We start from the raw sequence: 19,929 nt of genomic DNA on the forward strand, positions 1-19,929 counted from the left end.
AATTTATAGGGTAGTCTTGAAGGTTAAATAAGGATTAGCATGGATCTGGATATAATAGCACACAGTAAAAGTTAGCTACTATTATCTCCTATTTTAGCCAAGTGCTCTTCTGACTAAGTTAAACTTTGTTGTTAAGTTTACCATCTACTTTTTTTTCTCTCCAGATCCAATGTGACTTCATCTCTCCCTGCATTTTGTTCATCCTAATACTTCCATAGTCCAAAAATCTCAATTCCCTTGTTATTTTAACACAACATCTGAAGACCAAGCTGTTCTTTCTAAGCTCTGCTTATTCTCCTCACCATGGCTTGGGGGTCCACCTTCCTTAGTACAGCAATCTAAGCCTTTGATGAACTGCTTCTGACTCCAAACCCACACTTCCATTCCATCATTAGCCATTCCTTGCCACTCCCAGTCGCCATGCTCTACCCATATTGGACTCCTTACGGCTTCCAGAAAACATCATAGACTTCCACCTCTCTTTGGCTTTCTTGCCTCTCTCTGGGATCCTCTCACCTGTCTTGTCTCACCAATACCATCTAGGTGTAGGTTTCCTTGATACAGTCACAGTTCTGTGGAAATAACTGCTCCTTTGTTGGTAACCCGTGAAACTTGATACTTAACTCAGTTATAGCACCTGTCACTTGGTATTAATCACAGGTATTTGTTTACTTGCCCTCTCCGCCTTCTTCTCTCCTCCCACTAGATATCAACTCCTTGAGGGCAGCAACCATGGATTGTAAGATCTTTGTCTATTTTCTGTGTCACTAGGGCCTACCTAATGCATAATCACAGTTCAATAATTTTTTTTAATTTTTCCCATTATAACATATTCTCATGTCCGCTAAAAAACCTCCACAGGAATACATGACTTAGGATGTGACAATTTCCTGTACTTTCTGCATCTAGCACTAACTCATTGAAAGGTTTATGTACATTATTTCAGACATTTGCAAAATGTTTAAAATGAGATGTGAGCAAATAATGATGCTGACACTCTATCAAAACCACAGATTTTTTTTAAAATAAGAGAAGTAAACATACTGCATTGGATGAAAGCAAACTACATTTCTGTTTTAAAGAAAATGTAGAAAAATTTGCTTCTATAAAGAAGCAGTACTGTTATTGTATAATACCTTCTGCTTTTACAGGATGCTTCCCTATCATAATTTCCCTTTTTGCTTGAAAAAGGAAACTATGAATGCATAAAGATGGTGAGGAGAGTAATTTCTCTTTTGAACCTAAGGGAAAAGCACATGCATCTACCAAACTTCCATTTAGCTTTGAAGGCAGAACGATTTTTCACTTGGAATCCAACAGAATTTCAAAGATGTTCGGCACTGGTGTGCCTCTTGGAGTGGTGTAAAGGCAAGCATAAATCTGACAGATCTGAGGGCTGCACGCATGCATTTCACAGGGCGCAGTGTGTAGGGGCTGGGCGGGTCCTCTGCCTGGCCTGGGGGTGAGGGCCATCTGGTCTCTTTTATCCCTCAGTGCTGGCTTAAAGGCTCTCTTTCTGATAATGTTCCCTCCTTCCTGCTCTTTACAATGCTGAAATGAGCATCTTATTTTTCACTTGTTCTCGCTTTCCTTAACTGTCTCCTTGGGATCTTGTAAACTCATTTTAGTGTCTGGCCCATAGCTGTTTAAAGGCACACGTTTTAACCGGATAGTTTATATTTTCTTTTCTTTTTTATCTGAGTTTATTTTTCTTCAAAACTACCTTGGATGGTCTCCCAGAGTCAGAGATGCTCCTTGGAGGCTTGGAGACTCTCAAAGGAATTAGTCCAAAGTGGCCCAGACTCCATGGATTAACTTTAAGCCATCCTGCATGGGCTGCCCTGCTGAAGCCAGCACAGTTTCACAGGCTGGGACAGCAGCCGGACTTCCTGTTTGAGTTTAGAAATCTCCGCCTGATCCCCCTCCTCCCCACTCCCTTCCTCTCGAGGTCCCTCCTTCTATCCACCAATACAACAAAGAAACCTGAGAAATTATCTCAGAAAGAAGAGACTTCTCAGGCCTTGATTGTCACACTGGCCTGGAGCCAAGCCAGAGCCTGCCTCAAAAATAAACCCAGGAGGCAAGCTACTGGAAGGCAGTCAAACACCCCCAAAAAGTGAGGTCATATGGCATCACCCCCATTGACCACATCTCATTTGCTCTGCTTTCCTTTTATTTTAAAGGAAAAATTAAAAGTCTTCTAAGACATTGTCTAGGCTGGTAATAAAACTCTAGAATGCTTTGTTCATATATATAACAAAATTGAGAGCAAATGTGTGTGTACATGTAAGTGTGTGTGTCTGTATGTGTAAGCATGTTACAATCTGGCTAGTAAAATGATCTCAGATTGAAGACACCCTCAAATACTGAGGATGATGCTTATAATTTTCAAACATGCTTTAATATTTTTACTACTCAGGTATATATGTATCCACAAACAGTATTATATACTGTTTAGTATGCTGCAAATTTTTATAAATAGCACCTCATTGCATGTATCAAATATTTCATAAATAGAATCACAAAAGCAGAATGAAGGAGCTGGTATGTCAGCATTCTGCTTATGTGTTTTTCTGATTATGATAGTCTCATGAGAAGAGGATTTTATGCATTCTCACTTGAAATACAGCAGATGCCAACCATGAAGGGAATGAAGGTGCTAATTTATAATTTTTTAAAAATTGTGCAAGAAGAAAGTAAAAAGAATGTAAGTGCGAGCTTAGCAATAAAAGGAGTAGTAAAAACACCCACAGTATGTGGGGTGGGTGTGGAGTCCTTTCGTCTGTAACCAAGGAGGTCTGTAAGAAACCACGGAAGTTTCTACTAATTTGAAATTCCACCAGCTGAGAAATAAAACACTGCTGGGTTATTGAAGAAAGGTCTTGGCACCTTATGCACGGGAAATGAAACTTTTCATTTTGCAAGTGGCTTGTAGATTGGTTATTTAACCACCACCCATCCCCCCAGTTTTTCAAAGGCTGAAGAACAGGCTGGAGTTAGAGATGTGGTTTGCATATACTGCCTCGTTGACAGCACTAGATCAACAGTGAAAGATTAATTAACCAAATTGAAGGCAGCAAAGAAATAAGGTTTTAGCAAATGACAAAGCCATTAATGGAGCAATGTTTCCTTCCACTTTAGCTAAGCTCTCCGTTTTTAATTAGCATTAGGATGTTTTAACCGCAGCTATTTAGGAGGAGGCTCTTTCTCATGTCAGGTGTTGCATCCCGGAGTCAGAGCTGGTGAGAGAAGATAAAATCCAACACATCCACCTTAAGTTGGAATTTTCAGGAGTGTCCTCATGGCTCCTTGCCCTTCCCTGCACTCACAGCCTTGAAAGCTGGGGCCCTGACGTGGGAACAGCTGTCTTCTCCCATTGGACCATTACAGTCAGTTGCTGATTTGGAGGACAATTCTGAACATATGAAGCACATTACTGGAGCCAAAGCTCTGGATTTCCTCGTTTGCAGTTGACTGATAGGAAGCATTCAACCTTGGATGTGATAAAATCAACCCACTAACCCAGTAATGCATCGAGTAGGAAGTCTTTCGTCTTTAGTTAGGTATTTTAAGTGGCGAGTGTTTCTTTAGCCCTATTTCTCAGGACTCCACAAGCCTTTGTAATTTACAAGTCTCCTACCTAAATGGTCAGAATGCATGCTTTTATTTTATGGACTGGTAGACTGAGGCAAAGAAGTGTTTTAGTCAAGTTAATGTTGGGGACTGTGGGGGGCAGGAAAAAGAATGTCAAATCTCCTGTGGCTTGGCCAGTAGCTGCCAGAGTATTGGGCCAGCACCTGCTGGCGCGTTAGTCCATAGGATGGGCATGGTGGAGAGGATGCTCAAAACAGGAGATGTTTTCGGTGAATGAGGCTGGCAGGTCATTAGAATTTCGAGAAGATTCTAGAGGAGAATGAAAAGGTGAACTTTAAAAGTGGTGGCAGCTAGATTTGCTTTAGAGAGGAATAGGCATTGGTGGAAGTGAAACAAGGTGGCGATTGATGTTGCAGCCATGTTTTTTAGAAGCTGTAATACTGTCTTGCATCTCTGCTCCTTCTGCTCCTTCAGCTTGGCTAACTCTGGGTTGATCATCTTCCCAGGTTTGGCTTGCACCCCCAACCTCCTCCCACTTCTCTCTACTCAGCCTTAGGCTGGGATTACTGGCTTATGATCCCTTTAGCACTGTGGCACACCCCTCTCCTAGGACAGATGGCAATTTATCTTTATTTTCTCTCAAGGCTGTAAGCTTCTTGAGGACAGAGATCATGTAATCATCCTTGCATCCTCTGACCTATTTATTAAACAATTTTGTGCCAGGCACTATGATGAAGGCTTGATAATTAATTCTCACAACAGCCCAATTAAGTAATACTCTCATAGTTTGTATGCTGAGAGGTCTAGGCATAGAGAGATTAAAATCACCTTCAAAAAGTCACACAACTAGTGGATGGTGAGGTACAGATGGAGACATAAGCGATGACCTCAGAGCCATCATTATGCTACATGCTTCCCTAGTGGACCCTCAACAAACACCTGCTGAATTGAACTGGTAATTTGTATTGTGCTTATTTTATTACACACAGTAGGTGCTTAATTATTTGACTTCAGAACTCATTCAGATTAAAACTTTCATATAAGTCTATGGGAGTAATTTCTTTTGGGTCCTAATATGGTGAGTGTAAGAAAACTTCAGTGTTAACACCAGGTGAGCACTGGATGGGTGTCTTTGCAGGTGTTGATAGATTCTGAAGACATGTGGTTTCATTGGTAAAGGTACCTACATTGTATTATTTCATATCACATCTTCATTACTGTAGTTTAAAACAGAATGAGAAATGCTTTCTTCCAGGAGGAGAGTGGATCTGAGGGAGGAGAGGAGGAAAGAGAAAGCCTCTTCTTATGAAGTTAAGACTCCTGAAACTGTGCCTCAATTCATCTGTGTGTGGCAGAGAATCTATTGATGCAGTAGCCTTTCAGGGGCAGAGACTCTGTAACTGGTTATGAGAGACCTTCCCAGGTGCAGAAGGGGCTGGTGAAAGTATTATGGTCACATTGATCAATCGATGTCCGTTTGTACTCTAGGTAACCTCTTCTTAGAAGCCCTCTTCCTGGAATTTTCCTCCCCTTTGCTCACCCTAAATGCAGTACTTCTCTAGCCTTAGGGCCTCAAAACCCCCCTGAAATGACCAACCTCATAGTCATTTCAGTTCCTAGTCATTTAAAACCCTGCTACAATCTGTGAAAGAAAGGAACCTGAGTGCCAATCTTAGAGTTCAAAGAAGTTCTACTCCCATTAATACATCCAAGTTAAAAAGGAAGCTGCTTAGTTTGGCCCCAAGCCAGTTTGCCTTCACCCCCTACTTCTTACTCTTGACTTTTAACAAGGGAAACACCCTGAGTCAAATCCCACAGCGTGATGCTTGGGAATGAGACTGAAATTGAGAGAAGAGTCTTGAGCTTTCATGAGGTTCCAAGTTCATTTATATATTTCCTCCAACACTCAGCACTTAGCCTTAGGGCCAGCTTCCTTGGGTTCCCTTTGTGTGTATCCTCATGGTCCTGAGTTACAACCCATGGGATTAAGTTCTCATCTAGGCAGGCTCCTTTGAAGATGGAAAAACAAATAGGTGAATTAAGAGAATATTTACATATCTCATAGCATCTTCTGCCCAGGTAGGGTGGCTGCTCTGCTCTCTCTCCTCCACCTCTCCTTCCCTGCCTTCTTGAAAAGGACAGTGCCTCACCTACCCACCAGGCCCCAGATACATGTGAATAACAGTAGGCGAGAGGGAGACACATCAGTTCATGGGCCAGAAGGGATCAAGTTCTCTCTCACCTCTCCTGAAATGCTTAGCCTAGTCTCTACTGCTAAGCTTCCCGGATGGTTACCACTAGACAGGGTAACCCTTTCCTAACCCATTCATGGGCAAATTGAAATACCTAACACCCTCTTCCAGTTCACAGCTGGTGTGAATCAACTCCGTGACAAAAAAAAAAAAAAAAAAAAAAAGCCAGAAGGCAAGGAAACTCAAAGCATTTTCATACCATATCTCTTTTTCTTTGACAATAGAAGCAGCTGGTATTGAGACTTACTATGTGCTACTATGTGTTAAGCATGGGGATAGTTTTCTCACAAATATTATTCCATGTAAAGCTCTGTTTTACATACAGTTCAGGTATCTGAAGTTCAGAGAGATTAAGTAACTTGCCCAAGTCTCATGAGGGATCCTGGGTCTCTTTATTCCTAAATTCAAGCTCTTCTCAGGTACTCCTTTCCAAGCTATCTGCTACCAATATTGCCCTTAGACCTGGGCAAGAGCAGCCCTTTTCCTAGGCCTCAAGCCTAAGAGGGCCCCTCCCCATGAGGTAGAGTCTGGGGAACAAAGGGCTGTGCCTATCCAAGGCCCAACTCTCCCTGACCAGGCCCCCTTAAACATTAGACAATGCTCTGAACACTGAGGTCCCTGGAGCTCCCTGACCAGAGCCTCAGTTGTGGTTGCCAGATTTAGCAAGTAAAAATACAGGATGAAATAGAAGGTGCACAGTTAAATTTGAATTTCAGATAAACAGCAAATAAAATTTTATTATAATGTCCCATGCAATGCTTAACACATAGTAAATACTTAAAAAATTGTTTGTGATTTATCTGAAATTCAAATGTAACTGGGAATCCTCTATGTTTTGTGTTTTGTGGCAACCGTAGCCTCAGTCCACTTGCAGGACCAAGTGAGCTTCTGCTCAGTGGCTATTTGGATAGGAAGTTGTATTAGTCAGCTCAGACTGTTGTAACAATGCCACAGACTGAGTGGCTTAAACAACAGAAATTTATTTTCTGGAGGCTAGAAGTCCAAGGTCAAGGATTCAGCCAGTTTAGTTTCTGGTGAGAGCTCTCTTCCTGGCTTATAGATGGCTGCTTTCTAGATGTGCCCTCCCGTGGCCTTTTCTCTGAGGTCACTAGGAGGGAGGAAGAAGAGACAGGAATAGGGAGAGAAGGAGATCTCTCTTTTCCTCTTCTTATAAGGCCACTAGTTCTATTAAGTTAGCACCTCATCCTTATAATATCATTTAACCTTAACTATACCCTGAAGTCCTTATCTCCAAATATAGTCATGTTGGGGGTTAATACTTCAACATATGAATTTTGGAAGAATACAAACATTTGATTGATAACAGATGTACACAAAGCTAAGACATGTACACTGGGGTGTCCCAAAGCATGCAAACAAGGCCCCTCACAGTGCTAGAAGCAGCCCAGAGAGGGAGAAAATAGGGATTGACTGGGAACTTCCATTTATACTTTTGTTAGGGGTGCACCTGCTCCCCAGGCCCCATTTAAAGCATTGATTGCTGTATTTTCTGACTAACTTAATTTTCAATCATAATTTCCTTGGCCAATTCAGTTCATAAAGCATGAACCCCTTTGCTTTCTTTCCTCGATCTGGGGTGATATGGTGGGTGCTAGAACAAGCTACTCAAGAGTTCCACTCTAATGGAAATTTAAATGTTGCTGCAGAAGGCTAAGTTGGTTTTTCAGCCTATGTGTGTGAAGCTCGGAGTTTTTGGCTTTACTGTGCAAAAGGTGCCTGATCATGCATAAGACACTGCACCTCTCTGTGGCCCATTTTTTAAAATTCATAACATGTGAAAAATACTTCAGCCTCTTAGAGTGGATGTGAGGGTGAAATGAAATAACACGTGAAAGTATCAAAGTACTTGGCAGGTGTCAGGCCTCATAAATGTAGTTGAATCTGAATAGGCAGGAACAGACCTGGGCTTTTCCTTCTGCGGAGGCTCAGCTGGACCACCCACATGTCAGTTTCCAGCCCAAGGGTCCTTACATCTTCTGAGAAGCCAAGATGACTCCAAGTCAGGAGCTCCAAATTAGGAGGTCCTGCACCATGGAGTGTGGTTGTCACCTCCACCCAAGCCTTCTGGGACATTTCAGTAAATGAAAACAGGGATATAGCCTTCCAGAACTATCTGACTCTAACTTGGCAAACTCAAAATGGATGACTCAACACTAGGGAAATGAGGAGACTACTTCTATCTAGAGGGCAAGGAGGACTCTGCCTATGAAGATAGGGCTAAGAAACCCACCATAACAGAGGCCTGAATTATCCCCCTGCACTTTATTAAGACTGCTCAGATCGAGTCTTACTAAGAATCATTAAAAACAAAAAAAAAATATGAGTGCTTTCCAGTGCCAGGTGAGTGCTCTTTCTTGAGCATGAATAGCAAAACATAAAAAGAGAAATGCACATCATTCCCAAGTTCCAGATGGCACGCCAGTGTGCTTAGGGCTTCTCTAACCTTCTCTAGTCTGTGTCTTCAGTATCCTTCCAAGTTTCTTCCTTTCTTCTTTCCCTAGCAATCCCTAGGAACAGCTTTGAGAGAGGTGGTTTACTTTGATGCAGAGAGCGTGAATGCTAGTGTCAGAAAGACCTGGGCCCCAACACTGCTCTGCCATCTTCTGGCTAAGTAATCATGGGTAATAGACTTAACTTTTTCCAGCCTGTTTCTTTTTTGACAGTGAATTTTATGACCTACCTTTACCTAGCACAGTGTCTGCCCCTAGAAGGTGCTCACTAAATGGTGGCCATTATTATCAAGGATGATGCTTACTATATATAATACATATAGAAGTATGCTTTATGCTCAAGAAGAACAAATGAATGAATGAAATACGATCTGAAAGTTTCCCTTTGCAAATTTCACAGTTTCATAAAAAAGCAGAAGATAGCCAAGGAGTAACCTGGAGGTTCCATCTTGCCCTGAGCCCCCAGATTAGATGCTCTTTTGAGTCTCTGGTGTTTGCTATTCAGGCTGCAGCTTAGCCTGACAGTGTGAGACACACCTGGCTTCTGCTTGCTTATTGTGTTTGTCTGTCCCCACCCCCTCCATCCTTCATTGATCTGGGTCACGTTTTGCTGTAACCATCCCTGATTTCCTGCAGGACCAAACAAGTAGGCAGCAATAATTAGGAAATCACAGGCACATACCTTTCAGATAGCATAATCACCCCCATGTCTGGTACAAGTGCCCTGACAAGCTTGCTGCTGTAGTCCACTATGCAAACAGTTCCACCCACTGCAGGTGAAAACAATTCTACTTTTCAGGGCTGGGGAAGGCTGATTTTATGCAACGGAAGGTGTTTAATTATTCAGGATACTAGTGTCTTTTTTAGTTCAATTATTCAGGGGTTTCTGAGTACATGACTGTAAATTCAGCATTTGCTGGTCCTAAAGCTTGGACTTGATTGGTTTAGATCCAACCTGCTCAGTATGTCTCTCAAACATGACAGTAACATGGACAAGATAAATAGACATCCCTTTGACAGAGAATCAAGTACAGAGGAAAATTTATCTTTGAAAAATTTTGATTCACAGCTTCTAGCCAATACAAATGGAATGCTTACTTTCATGATGGCCTCCTCCCTTTCAAACCAACACTCACACAACGATTCTTGGAAATCAATAAACAGCTGTTTCTGTATAATGAAAGACATTTATTTTAGATTCACCTTTCCCCCACTCAGATAGTATTGTATGTATCTGTCTTGAATATTTAAAATTAAGGGCTGCTTGCTTACCTGTCAGGGTGCCAAGCTTTCCTATCTCAGATGAGAAAACAAACTAAGGACAAAGTACCAGGGATTCCATGTTCTCTTTTGGAGAAATGATTTATTTAGCACAGAGACACATGTTACCCTAAGAAAGCAGATCTTGACTGCTGCTGATAGATACTTTATTAAAAATTCACTGCCTATCTCATTTGCTGTGCTGGGTTCTAATGAAACCTTCTATAAAGCGATATCTAGTTATTTCTCTTGGATTATTTATTCATTCAACAAACATCAATTGAGCTTCTACTATGGTATGTTAGGTTGCATAATGGGAGTACAACAGTATATGGATCCCAGTTCCTGTCCTTGGAAAGCTTACAGTGAGGCTCAAGACAAACATTAATTTTAAAAAAGAAAGAAATAGCCTGGAGCCAAGATGGCCGAATGGGAACAGCTCCGCTCTACAGCTCCCAGGGTGAGCGACACAGAAGATGGGTGATTTCTGCATTTCAAACTGAGGTACTGGGTTCATCTCACTGGGGAGTGCCAGACAGTAGGTGCAGGACAGTGGGTGCAGTACACCGTGTGCGAGCCGAGGCAGGGCAAGGCATTGCCTCACCCGGGAAGCACAAGGGGTCAGGGAATTCCCTTTCCTAGTCAAAGAAAGGGGTGACAGAGGGCACCTAGAAAATCGGGTCACTCCCACCCCAATACTGCACTTTTCCAATGGGATTAAAAACCGGCACACCCGGAGATTATATCCCGCACATGGCTCAGAGGGTCCTACGCCCACAGGGTCTCGCTCATTGCTAGCACAGCAGTCCGAGATCAAACTGCAAGGCAGCAGCGAGGCTGGAGGAGGGGCACCTGCCATTGCCGAGTTAGCTGTTTGATTAGGGAAACAAAGCGGCAGGAAGTTTGAACTGGGTGGAGCCCACCACAGCTCAAGGAGGCCTGCCTGCCTCTGTAGGCTCCACCTCTGGGGGCAGGGCACAGACAAACAAAAAGACAGCATTAACCTCTGCAGACTTAAATGTGCCTGTCTGACAGCTTTGAAGAGAGCACGGTTCTCCCAGCACACAGCTGGAGATCTGAGAACGGGCAGACTGCCTCCTCAAGTGGGTCCCTGACCCCCGAGTAGCCTAACTGGGAGGCACCCCCAAGTAGGGGCAGACTGACACCTCACACAGCCAGGTACTCCTCTGAGACAAAACTTCCAGAGGAACGATCAGGCAGCAGCATTTGCGTTTCACCAAAATCTGCTGTTCTGCAGCCACTGCTGCTGATACCCAGGCGAACAGGTCTGGAGTGGATCTCTGGCAAACTCCAACAGACCTGCAGCTGAGGGTCCTGTCTGTTAGAAGGAAAACTAACAAACAGAAAGGACATCCACACCAAAAAACCCATCTGTACGTCACCATCATCAAAGACCAAAGGTACACAAAACCACAAAGATGGGAAAAAAACAGAACAGAAAAACTGGACACTTTAAAAATCAGAGCGCCTCTCCTCCTCCAAAGGAACACAGCTCCCCACCAGCAACAGAACAAAGCTGGATGGAGAATGACTTTGACGAGTTGAGAGAAGAAGGCTTCAGACGATCAAATTACTCTGAGCTACAGGAGGAAATTCAAACCAATGGCAAAGAAGTTAAAAGCTTTGAAAACAAATTAGATGAATGGATAACTAGAATAACCAATGCAGAGAAGTCCTCAAAGGACCTGATGGAGCTGAAAACCAAGGCATGAGAGCTACGTGATGAATGCAGAAGCCTCAGTAGCTGATGCGATCAACTGGAAGAAAGGGTATCAGCGATGGAAGATGAAATGAATGAAATGAAGTGTGAAGAGAAGGTTAGAGAAAAAAGAATAAAAAGAAACGAACAAAGCCTCCAAGAAATATGGGACTATGTGAAAAGACCAAATCTACGTCTGATTGGTGTACCTGAAAGTGATGCGGAGAATGGAACCAAGTTGGAAAACACTCTGCAGGATATTATCCAGGAGAACTTCCCCAATCTAGCAAGGCAGGCCAACATTCAGATTCAGGAAATACAGAGAACGCCACAAAGATACTCCTTGAGAAGAGCAACTCCAAGACACATAATTGTCAGATTCACCAAAGTTGAAATGAAGGAAAAAATGTTAAGGGCAGCCAGAGAGAAAGGTCGGGTTACCCGCAAAGGGAAGCCCATCAGACTAACAGCTGATCTCTTGGCAGAAACTCTCCAAGCCAGGAGAGAGTGGGGACCAATATTCAACATTTTTAAAGAAAAGAATTTTCAACCCAGAATTTCATATCCAGCCAAACTAAGCTTCGTAAGTGAAGGAGAAATAAAATCCTTTACAGACAAGCAAATGCTGAGAGATTTTGTCACCACCAGGCCTGCCCTAAAAGAGCTCCTGAAGGAAGCATTAAACATGGAAAGGGACAACCAGTACCAGCCACTGCAAAAACATGCCAAATTGTAAAGACCATCAAGGCTAAGAAGAAACTGCATCAACTAACTAGCAAAATAACCAGCTAACATCATAATGACAGGATCAAATTCACACATAACAATATTAACTTTAAATGTAAATGGTCTAAATGCTCCAATTAAAAGACACAGACTGGCAAATTGGATAAAGAGTCAAGACCCATCAGTGTACTGTATTCAGGAAACCCATCTCAGGTGCAGAGACATACATAGGCTCAAAATACAGGGATGGAGGAAGATCTACCAAGCAAACGGAAAACAAAAAAAGGTAGGGGTTGCAATCCTAGTCTCTGATAAAACAGACTTTAAACCAAGAAAGATCAAAAGAGACAAAGAAGGCCATTACATAATGGTAAGGGGATCAATTCAACAAGAAGAGTTAACTATCCTAAATATATATGTACCCTATACAGGAGCACCCAGATTCATAAAGCAAGTCCTGAGTGACCTACAAAGAGACTTAGACTCCCACACAATAATAATGGGAGACTTTAACACCCCACTGTCAACATTAGACAGATCAACGAGACAGAAAGTTAACAAGGATACCCAGGAATTGAACTCAGCTCTGCACCAAGCAGACCTAATACACATCTACAGAACTCTCCACCCCAAATCAACAGAATATACATTCTTTTTAGCACCACAACACACCTACTACAAAATTGACCACATAGTTGGAAGTAAAGCACTCCTCAGCAAATGTAAAAGAACAGAAATTATAAAAAACTGTCTCTCAGACCACAGTGCAATCAAACTGGAACTCAGGGTTAAGAAACTCACTCAAAACCACTCAACTACATGGAAACTGAACAACCTGCTCCTGAATGACTACTGGGTAAATAATGAGGTGAAGGCAGAAATAAAGATGTTCTTTGAAACCAATGAGAAAAAAGACACCACATACCAGAATCTCTGGGACACATTCAAAGCAGTGTGTAGAGGGAAATTTATAGCACTAAATGCCCACAAGAGAAAGCAGGAAAGATCTAAAATTGACACCCTAACATCACAATTAAAATAACTAGAAAAGCAAGAGTAAACACATTCAAAAGCTAGCAGAAGGCAAGAAATAACTAAGATCAGAACAGAACTGAAGGAAATAGAGACACAAAAAACCCTTCAAAAAATTAACGAATCCAGGAACTGGTTTTTTGAAAGGATCAACAAAATTGATAGACCTCTAGCAAGACTAATAAAGAAGAAAAGAGAGAAGAATCAAATAGACGCAATAAAAAATGATAAAGGGGATATCACTACCGATCCCACAGAAATACAAACTACCATCAGAGAATACTACAAACACCTCTACACAAATAAACTAGAAAATCTAGAAGAAAAGGATAAATTCCTGGACACATACATCCTCCCAAGACTAAACCAGGAAGAAGTTGAATTTCTAAATAGACCAATAACAGGATCTGAAATTGAGGAAATAATCAATAGCTTACCAACCAAAAAACTCCAGGACCAGATGGATTCACAGCCGAATTCTACCAGAGGTACAAAGAGGAGCTGGTACCATTCCTTCTGAAACTATTCCAATCAACAGAAAAAGAGGGAATCCTCCCTAACTCATTTTATGAGGCCAGCATCATCCTGATACCAAAGCCTGGCAGAGACACAACCAAAAAAGAGAATTTTAGACCAATATCCTTGATGAACATTGATGCAAAAATCCTTAGTAAAATACTGGCAAACCAAATCCAGCAGCACATCAAAAAGCTTATCCACCATGATCAAGTCGGCTTTATCCCTGGGATGCAAGGCTGGTTCAACATATGCAAATCAATAAATGTAATCCAGCATATAAACAGAACCAAAGACAAAAACCACATGATTATCTCAATAGATGCAGAAAAGGCCCTGGACAAAATTCAACAACCCTTCATGCTAAAAACTCTCACTAAATTAGGTATTGATGGGACGTATCTCAAAATAATAAGAGCTATCTATGACAAACCCACAGCCAATATCATACTGAATTGCCAAAAACTGGAAGCATTACCTTTGAAAACGGGCACAAGATAGGGATGCCCTCTCTCACCACTTGTGTTCAACATAGTTTTGGAAGTTCTGGCCAGGGCAATCAGGCAGGAGAAGGAAATAAAGGGTATTCAATTAGGAAAAGAGGAAGTCAAATGGTCCCTGTTTGCAGATGACATGATTGCATATCTAGAAAACCCCATCGTCTCAGTCCAAAATCTCCTCAAGCTGATAAGCAACTTCAGCAAAGTCTCAGGATACAAAATCAATGTGCAAAAATCACAAGCATTCTTATACACCAACAACAGACAAACAGAGAGCCAAATCATGAGTAAACTCCCATTCACAATTGCTTCAAAGAGAATAAAATACCTAGGAATCCAACTTACAAGGGATGTGAAGGACCTCTTCAAGGAGAACAACAAACCACTGCTCAATGAAATAAAAGAGGTTACAAACAAATGGAAGAACATTCCATGCTCATGGGTAGGAAGAATCAATATCGTGAAAATGGCCATACTGCCCAAGGTAATTTATAGATTCAATGCCATCCCCATGAAGCTACCAATGACTTTCTTCACAGAATTGGAAAAAACTACCTTAAAGTTCATATGGAACCAAAAAAGAGCCCGCATCGCCAAGTCAATCCTAAGCCAAAAGAACAAAGCTGGAGGCATCACACTACCTGACTTCAAACTATACTACAAGGCTACAGTCACCAAAACAACATGGTACTGGTACCAAAACAGAGATATAGGCCAATGGAACAGAACAGAGCCCTCAGAAATAATGCCGCATATCTACAACTATCTGATCTTTGACAAACCTGAGAAAAACAAGTAATGGGGAAAGGATTCCCTATTTAATAAATGGTGCTGGGAAAACCGGCTAGCCATATGTAGAAAGCTGAAACTGGATCCCTTCCTTACACTTTATATAAAAATTAATTCAAGATGGATTAAAGACTTAAATGTTAGACCTAAAACCATAAAAACCCTAGAAGAAAACCTAGGCAGTACCATTCAGGACATAGGCATGGGCAAGGACTTCATGTCTAAAACACCAAAAGCAATGGCAACAAAAGCCAAAATCGGCAAATGGGATCTGATTAAACTAAAGAGCTTCTGCACAGCAAAAGAAACTACCATCAGACTGAACAGGCAACCTACAGAATGAGAGAAAATTTTTGCAATCTACTCATCTGACAAAGGGCTAATATCCAGAATCCACAATGAACTCAAACAAATTTACAAGAAAAAAACAAACAACCCCATCAAAATTGGGTGAAGGATATGAACAGACACTACTCAAAAGAACACATTTATGCAGCCAAAAGACACATGAAAAAATGCTCATCATCACTGGCCATCAGAGAAATGCAAATCAAAACCACAATGAGATACCATTTCACACCAGTCAGAATGGCGATCATTAAAAAGTCAGGAAACAACAGGTGCTGGAGAGGATGTGGAGAAATAGGAACACTTTTACACTGTTGGTGGGACTGTAAACTAGTTCAACCATTGTGGAAGTCAGTGTGACGATTCCTCAGGGATCTAGAACTAGAAATACCATTTGACCCAGCCATCCCATTACTGGGTATATACCCAAAGGATTATAAAACATGGTGCTATAAAAACACATGCACACGTATGTTTATAGCGGCACTATTCACAATAGGAAAGACTTGGAACTAGCCTAAATGTCCAACAACAATAGACTGGATTAAGAAAATGTGGCACATATGCACCATGGAATACTATGCAGCCATAAAAAATGATGAGTTCATGTCCTTTGTAGGGACATGGATGAAACTGGAAACCATCATTCCCAGCAAACTATCACAAGGACAAAAAACCAAACACCACATGTTCTCACTCATAGGTGCAAATTGAACAATGAGAACACTTGGACACAGGAAGGGGAACATCACACACCGGGGACTGTTGTGGGGTGGGGGGAGTGGGGAGGGATAGCATTAGGAGATATACCTAATGCTAAATGAGGAGTTAATGGGTGCAGCACACCAACATGGCACATGTACACGTATGTAACAAACCTGCACGTTGTGCACAGGTACCCTAAAACTTAAAGTATGATAATAATAAAATTTAAAAAAAAAAGAAATAGAAAATAATCACACAAAATATAAATGAATATACTGTGATAAATGCTTTGATGCAAAAGTAACAGTAAAATGAGAGCCTGTGATAAGGGACCCGAGACTGGGAAGCTCAAAGGAAAAGTTGACAAATGTATGGACTGAGTAATGTTACTTTTTGTATCCCCAGGCCCTTGCTTAGTGTCTGGCACATTGTCACTCTATTGTATAAATGAAATAGTCTTTTATGAGGCTCTTTTTACTCAAGAGTCTCTAATTTTAACAAGTAAAAGCTTGTACACACTGTCTACTGGGTGTTTAACACAGACCAGGCACTGTTGTAAGTTCTTTATATATATTAGCCTATTCACTCCTTCTTCAAAAACTGATGAGGTAGATATTCATACCATACTTTCCTTATATAGAGAAGAACACCAGAGCACAACAGGTCAAAGCACTTGATCAAGGTCACAGTGTTATTAAGTAACAGAGCCTGGATTTGAACCTTGGGCATCAGACTCCATAACCTGTCTTCACTGAGCTACACTGCTTCTCAGGAGGAAATGAGCTCTCCATCAGGCTGTAGGAATGTGATGAGCTGTGATGAATGGAAAAAACAAGTGGAATTAGAAAATGGATTGCATGTACTCCCCTCAGGAATCAGCACTCTGGGGGTTACAAGGCAGCAAAAGAGAAATAACACAGTTATGTCACACCTCACACCCAGCTCCCAGCCTCTGCAGCATCACTAAGTCCCTTTCCTCCCCCAGAGGCCTTTATTGCCAGGGATGATTGACCCTTCTTGGTGGTCTTTAGGACTCCTAGAAGAATCTGCATCCTCCAGCCACCACCATGCTTCACCCTCCGTTTATCAGTGTCTGTGCCCCTTCTACAGAGTGAACAGCCTTAGCTCTCCTTCCTCAGCTTGGAGCTCCGGCCTCTTCTGCTTTTCTCTCTCCTTCCTTTTCCACATGCTTTGAGCTACACATGGAGTAGGAAGGCACAGGCTGGAGACTGGGTGCCACACTGGTTATACCCTCCTAAGGGTCATCACAATCTTTGCTTTTCTTCTAGGACTTGACCTCTTCCTGGATCAGAGACAATGGGGCGTTCACCCTTCTTCTCTCTTAGGGCAATAGCAGAGAACTTCTGAAGAAACTCACTCCAATGCACCCACCCTACAGCAAGCCAGTCTACTCCCTTCCACTTGGAGTCACCTTCACCTCCTCATTTTCCATCTTCATATTTGTTCCGCTTGGATTCTTTTTTAAAAGACAATTTGGGGTGCCAACTCTTTTACTTGAGAATTTATGCTCCATCATCAATGTTCCTTCTCTGGGTGTGTGTGTGAGTGCAACTGGGAGCTGACAGTCTGTGACCCCCAACTCAGAGCGCTCTGTACTTTTGAGTGAGAGCTGGAACAGAGCTTGTGTTTTGAAAAGGAGAAGAAAAGGAAGTTCAAGGACTTTGACCTTGAGCCCTGATTCTTGGAAACCACTGTCTAGAGTCTCTTCTACTAAGAGGAAATTTAGGTCAAAGTGTTTCCAAATTCCATTCTCAAATCCTGTGACAAAAAAGCTCTATAAAAATAATATTTGAAATTTAGTAAACTGGGAATATGCAAGTGAAGGATTTTTTCATTTTCTGACATTCTAGTGTTTGTGTTATAAGGGGTGAGGATTTGTGGAAAAATAGAACCTGTTTTTAATGGAAGAATGACCTCAATGGGCCTTTGATTTTGCAAAGAGAAAATGAAGATTCTATTCTGGAGGGAAGAGAGTCCAGACTTGGCCTCCAAGAAGCTAAACTGAAACAGGTTGTTTTTATTGTGGATAGAGCAGAATTTCTGTGACTACATTTCCTTTGGGAAAAAAATATGTATTTCAGACTACCCAGTCTCTGAATATTACTGGTAGTTATTGGGAGATGTGTGTGTGTGACCTTGTTGGTGGCAATTATCCCAATAGACATGGGAAAACTTTAGGCAATAACATTAGAGATTCAGTCTTTAAGCCTGAGCTCAGGTGGCTATTGAACATAGTTGGCTGCCTAGACTGTTCTGAAATACCCCAAGGCCACGCTGATAGCAGGGCATAGAAGGGCAGAAGAGACACTATTTTTGTTATATTAATAGTACATTACAGAAATGTAGTTGCCTCACAGCTCCAGTCATCTTCATTCTGCTTAGCCTTTTTTTTTTTTTTTAGAAATGTGTGAGCCTTTTCTTCAGAAAATGTGTAAGCCTTTTCTTTAGAAATGTGCATGATTATGCTTTTAGTTCTCCATGAGACCTTCAACTCACATGGTTGAGCTATCATTAAATATTCTTGAGGCCAATTGGGTATTAAAACACCACAAAGATGATGCAAGTAAGTATGGACCACTTGCCAAGTTAGTACAGGATCATGGCTCTGAAGAAAAGTGAGGTTACACACCATCACATACCAAAGAAACCATAAACAAATCAAAGATTTTCATTGGCAAACCATAGTTAAAATATTTCATTGACTCCAGCAGCAGAGTCAACATATCATATTCATATTTTAAAACAATTGACTCTGTGTATCATGGCAGATAGGAAAATCTGACCATTTTCAAAAAGGCAACATTTCAAGGCCATTCAGAACCAACGAGAGCATAAACAGTCGAAAAAGGGATTTGTTACTAATGCTGAAATAAAGTTACCACCAGTGTTTGGATTTAGAGAATGAACAATGCAATTAATCCCTTAGAAAGGATTTGGGACGGACAAGGAAGACAGCTATTCAAGTATGTTCTTACCATTAGGTTCCTCCCTGTTAGCAAAAATCAGAACAAATACTTTAGTCCTAAATTATTTCCCTAATGATAGTCAGAGCCTACTTCGCTGGCTGGATGTATCTCTATTTGCAAACAGTCAGGTTTCCCCGTAGGGGTTGTAATACACACTCATGATTGATAGAGATTACAAAAGTTGCAGAGGCCCATGCAATATGTAAACATATATCTGTAATGTATTTAAAATAAAGACAGATGGAAGAATGTGCCCACTAGATGACGAGACAGGAATATGAATGTGTATTGTTTCAGGTCTTCATCAGGTATTGCTCCAGCTCCATGTCAGGTCTATATTATAGCCAAGAGAATATGTGCACACATACACCCAAGGGAGCCCCAAAGAAAGGAAATTGCAGTAGGCACAGAATTCATCTCTGGCCGCCCACCTGCCAAATGTTGGCAGACTACTCAGGGTCACAACCCACATGTTGTGAACCACGGTTTTACCTCCCTGGGTAGCATGTGGTTTTGAAGGTAAAGGCTGTGAGTTTACATTCCCAGATGCCATATGTATGCAGTTAATGGACAACTATGGTCTCTTTATATGTACATGGCCACAAATCATTACAGACTGATGTCTGGCTGATGGACTTGATCTGCAAATTTCCCATATGCTTCACCTTAAGCCAAAATGAGCTGGAAGAAAATACATGGTTTTTGGACGCTTTTGACAGAAAAATGGGAAGCCTTTTCTTATGGAATTATGGTGTGTGGAGCTGCAATGGGAGATGGAAGAAGACTATCTTTTCCTCAATTTCCTTGCATATTCATAAAACAAATAGAAAAAAAGAAACAACCCACAGCTAGAATATAATTGGCTGCTGGAACTTTCTCCAATGTGGTTGATTCTGATTCATCCTTAGGAACTGAAAGGAACAACCATCTCCACGGTTTCAGGGTTTTCATTGACAAACTGTATGATCCCGTTTCTTTCTTCCTTCACTTTCACTTTCCTTTTGTTCATTCTTCCCTCTCTCTCTTCCT

Source organism: Gorilla gorilla, chromosome 13 (genome assembly GCF_029281585.2).
Source record: "Gorilla gorilla gorilla isolate KB3781 chromosome 13, NHGRI_mGorGor1-v2.1_pri, whole genome shotgun sequence".
Taxonomy (NCBI): Eukaryota; Metazoa; Chordata; class Mammalia; order Primates; family Hominidae; genus Gorilla; species Gorilla gorilla.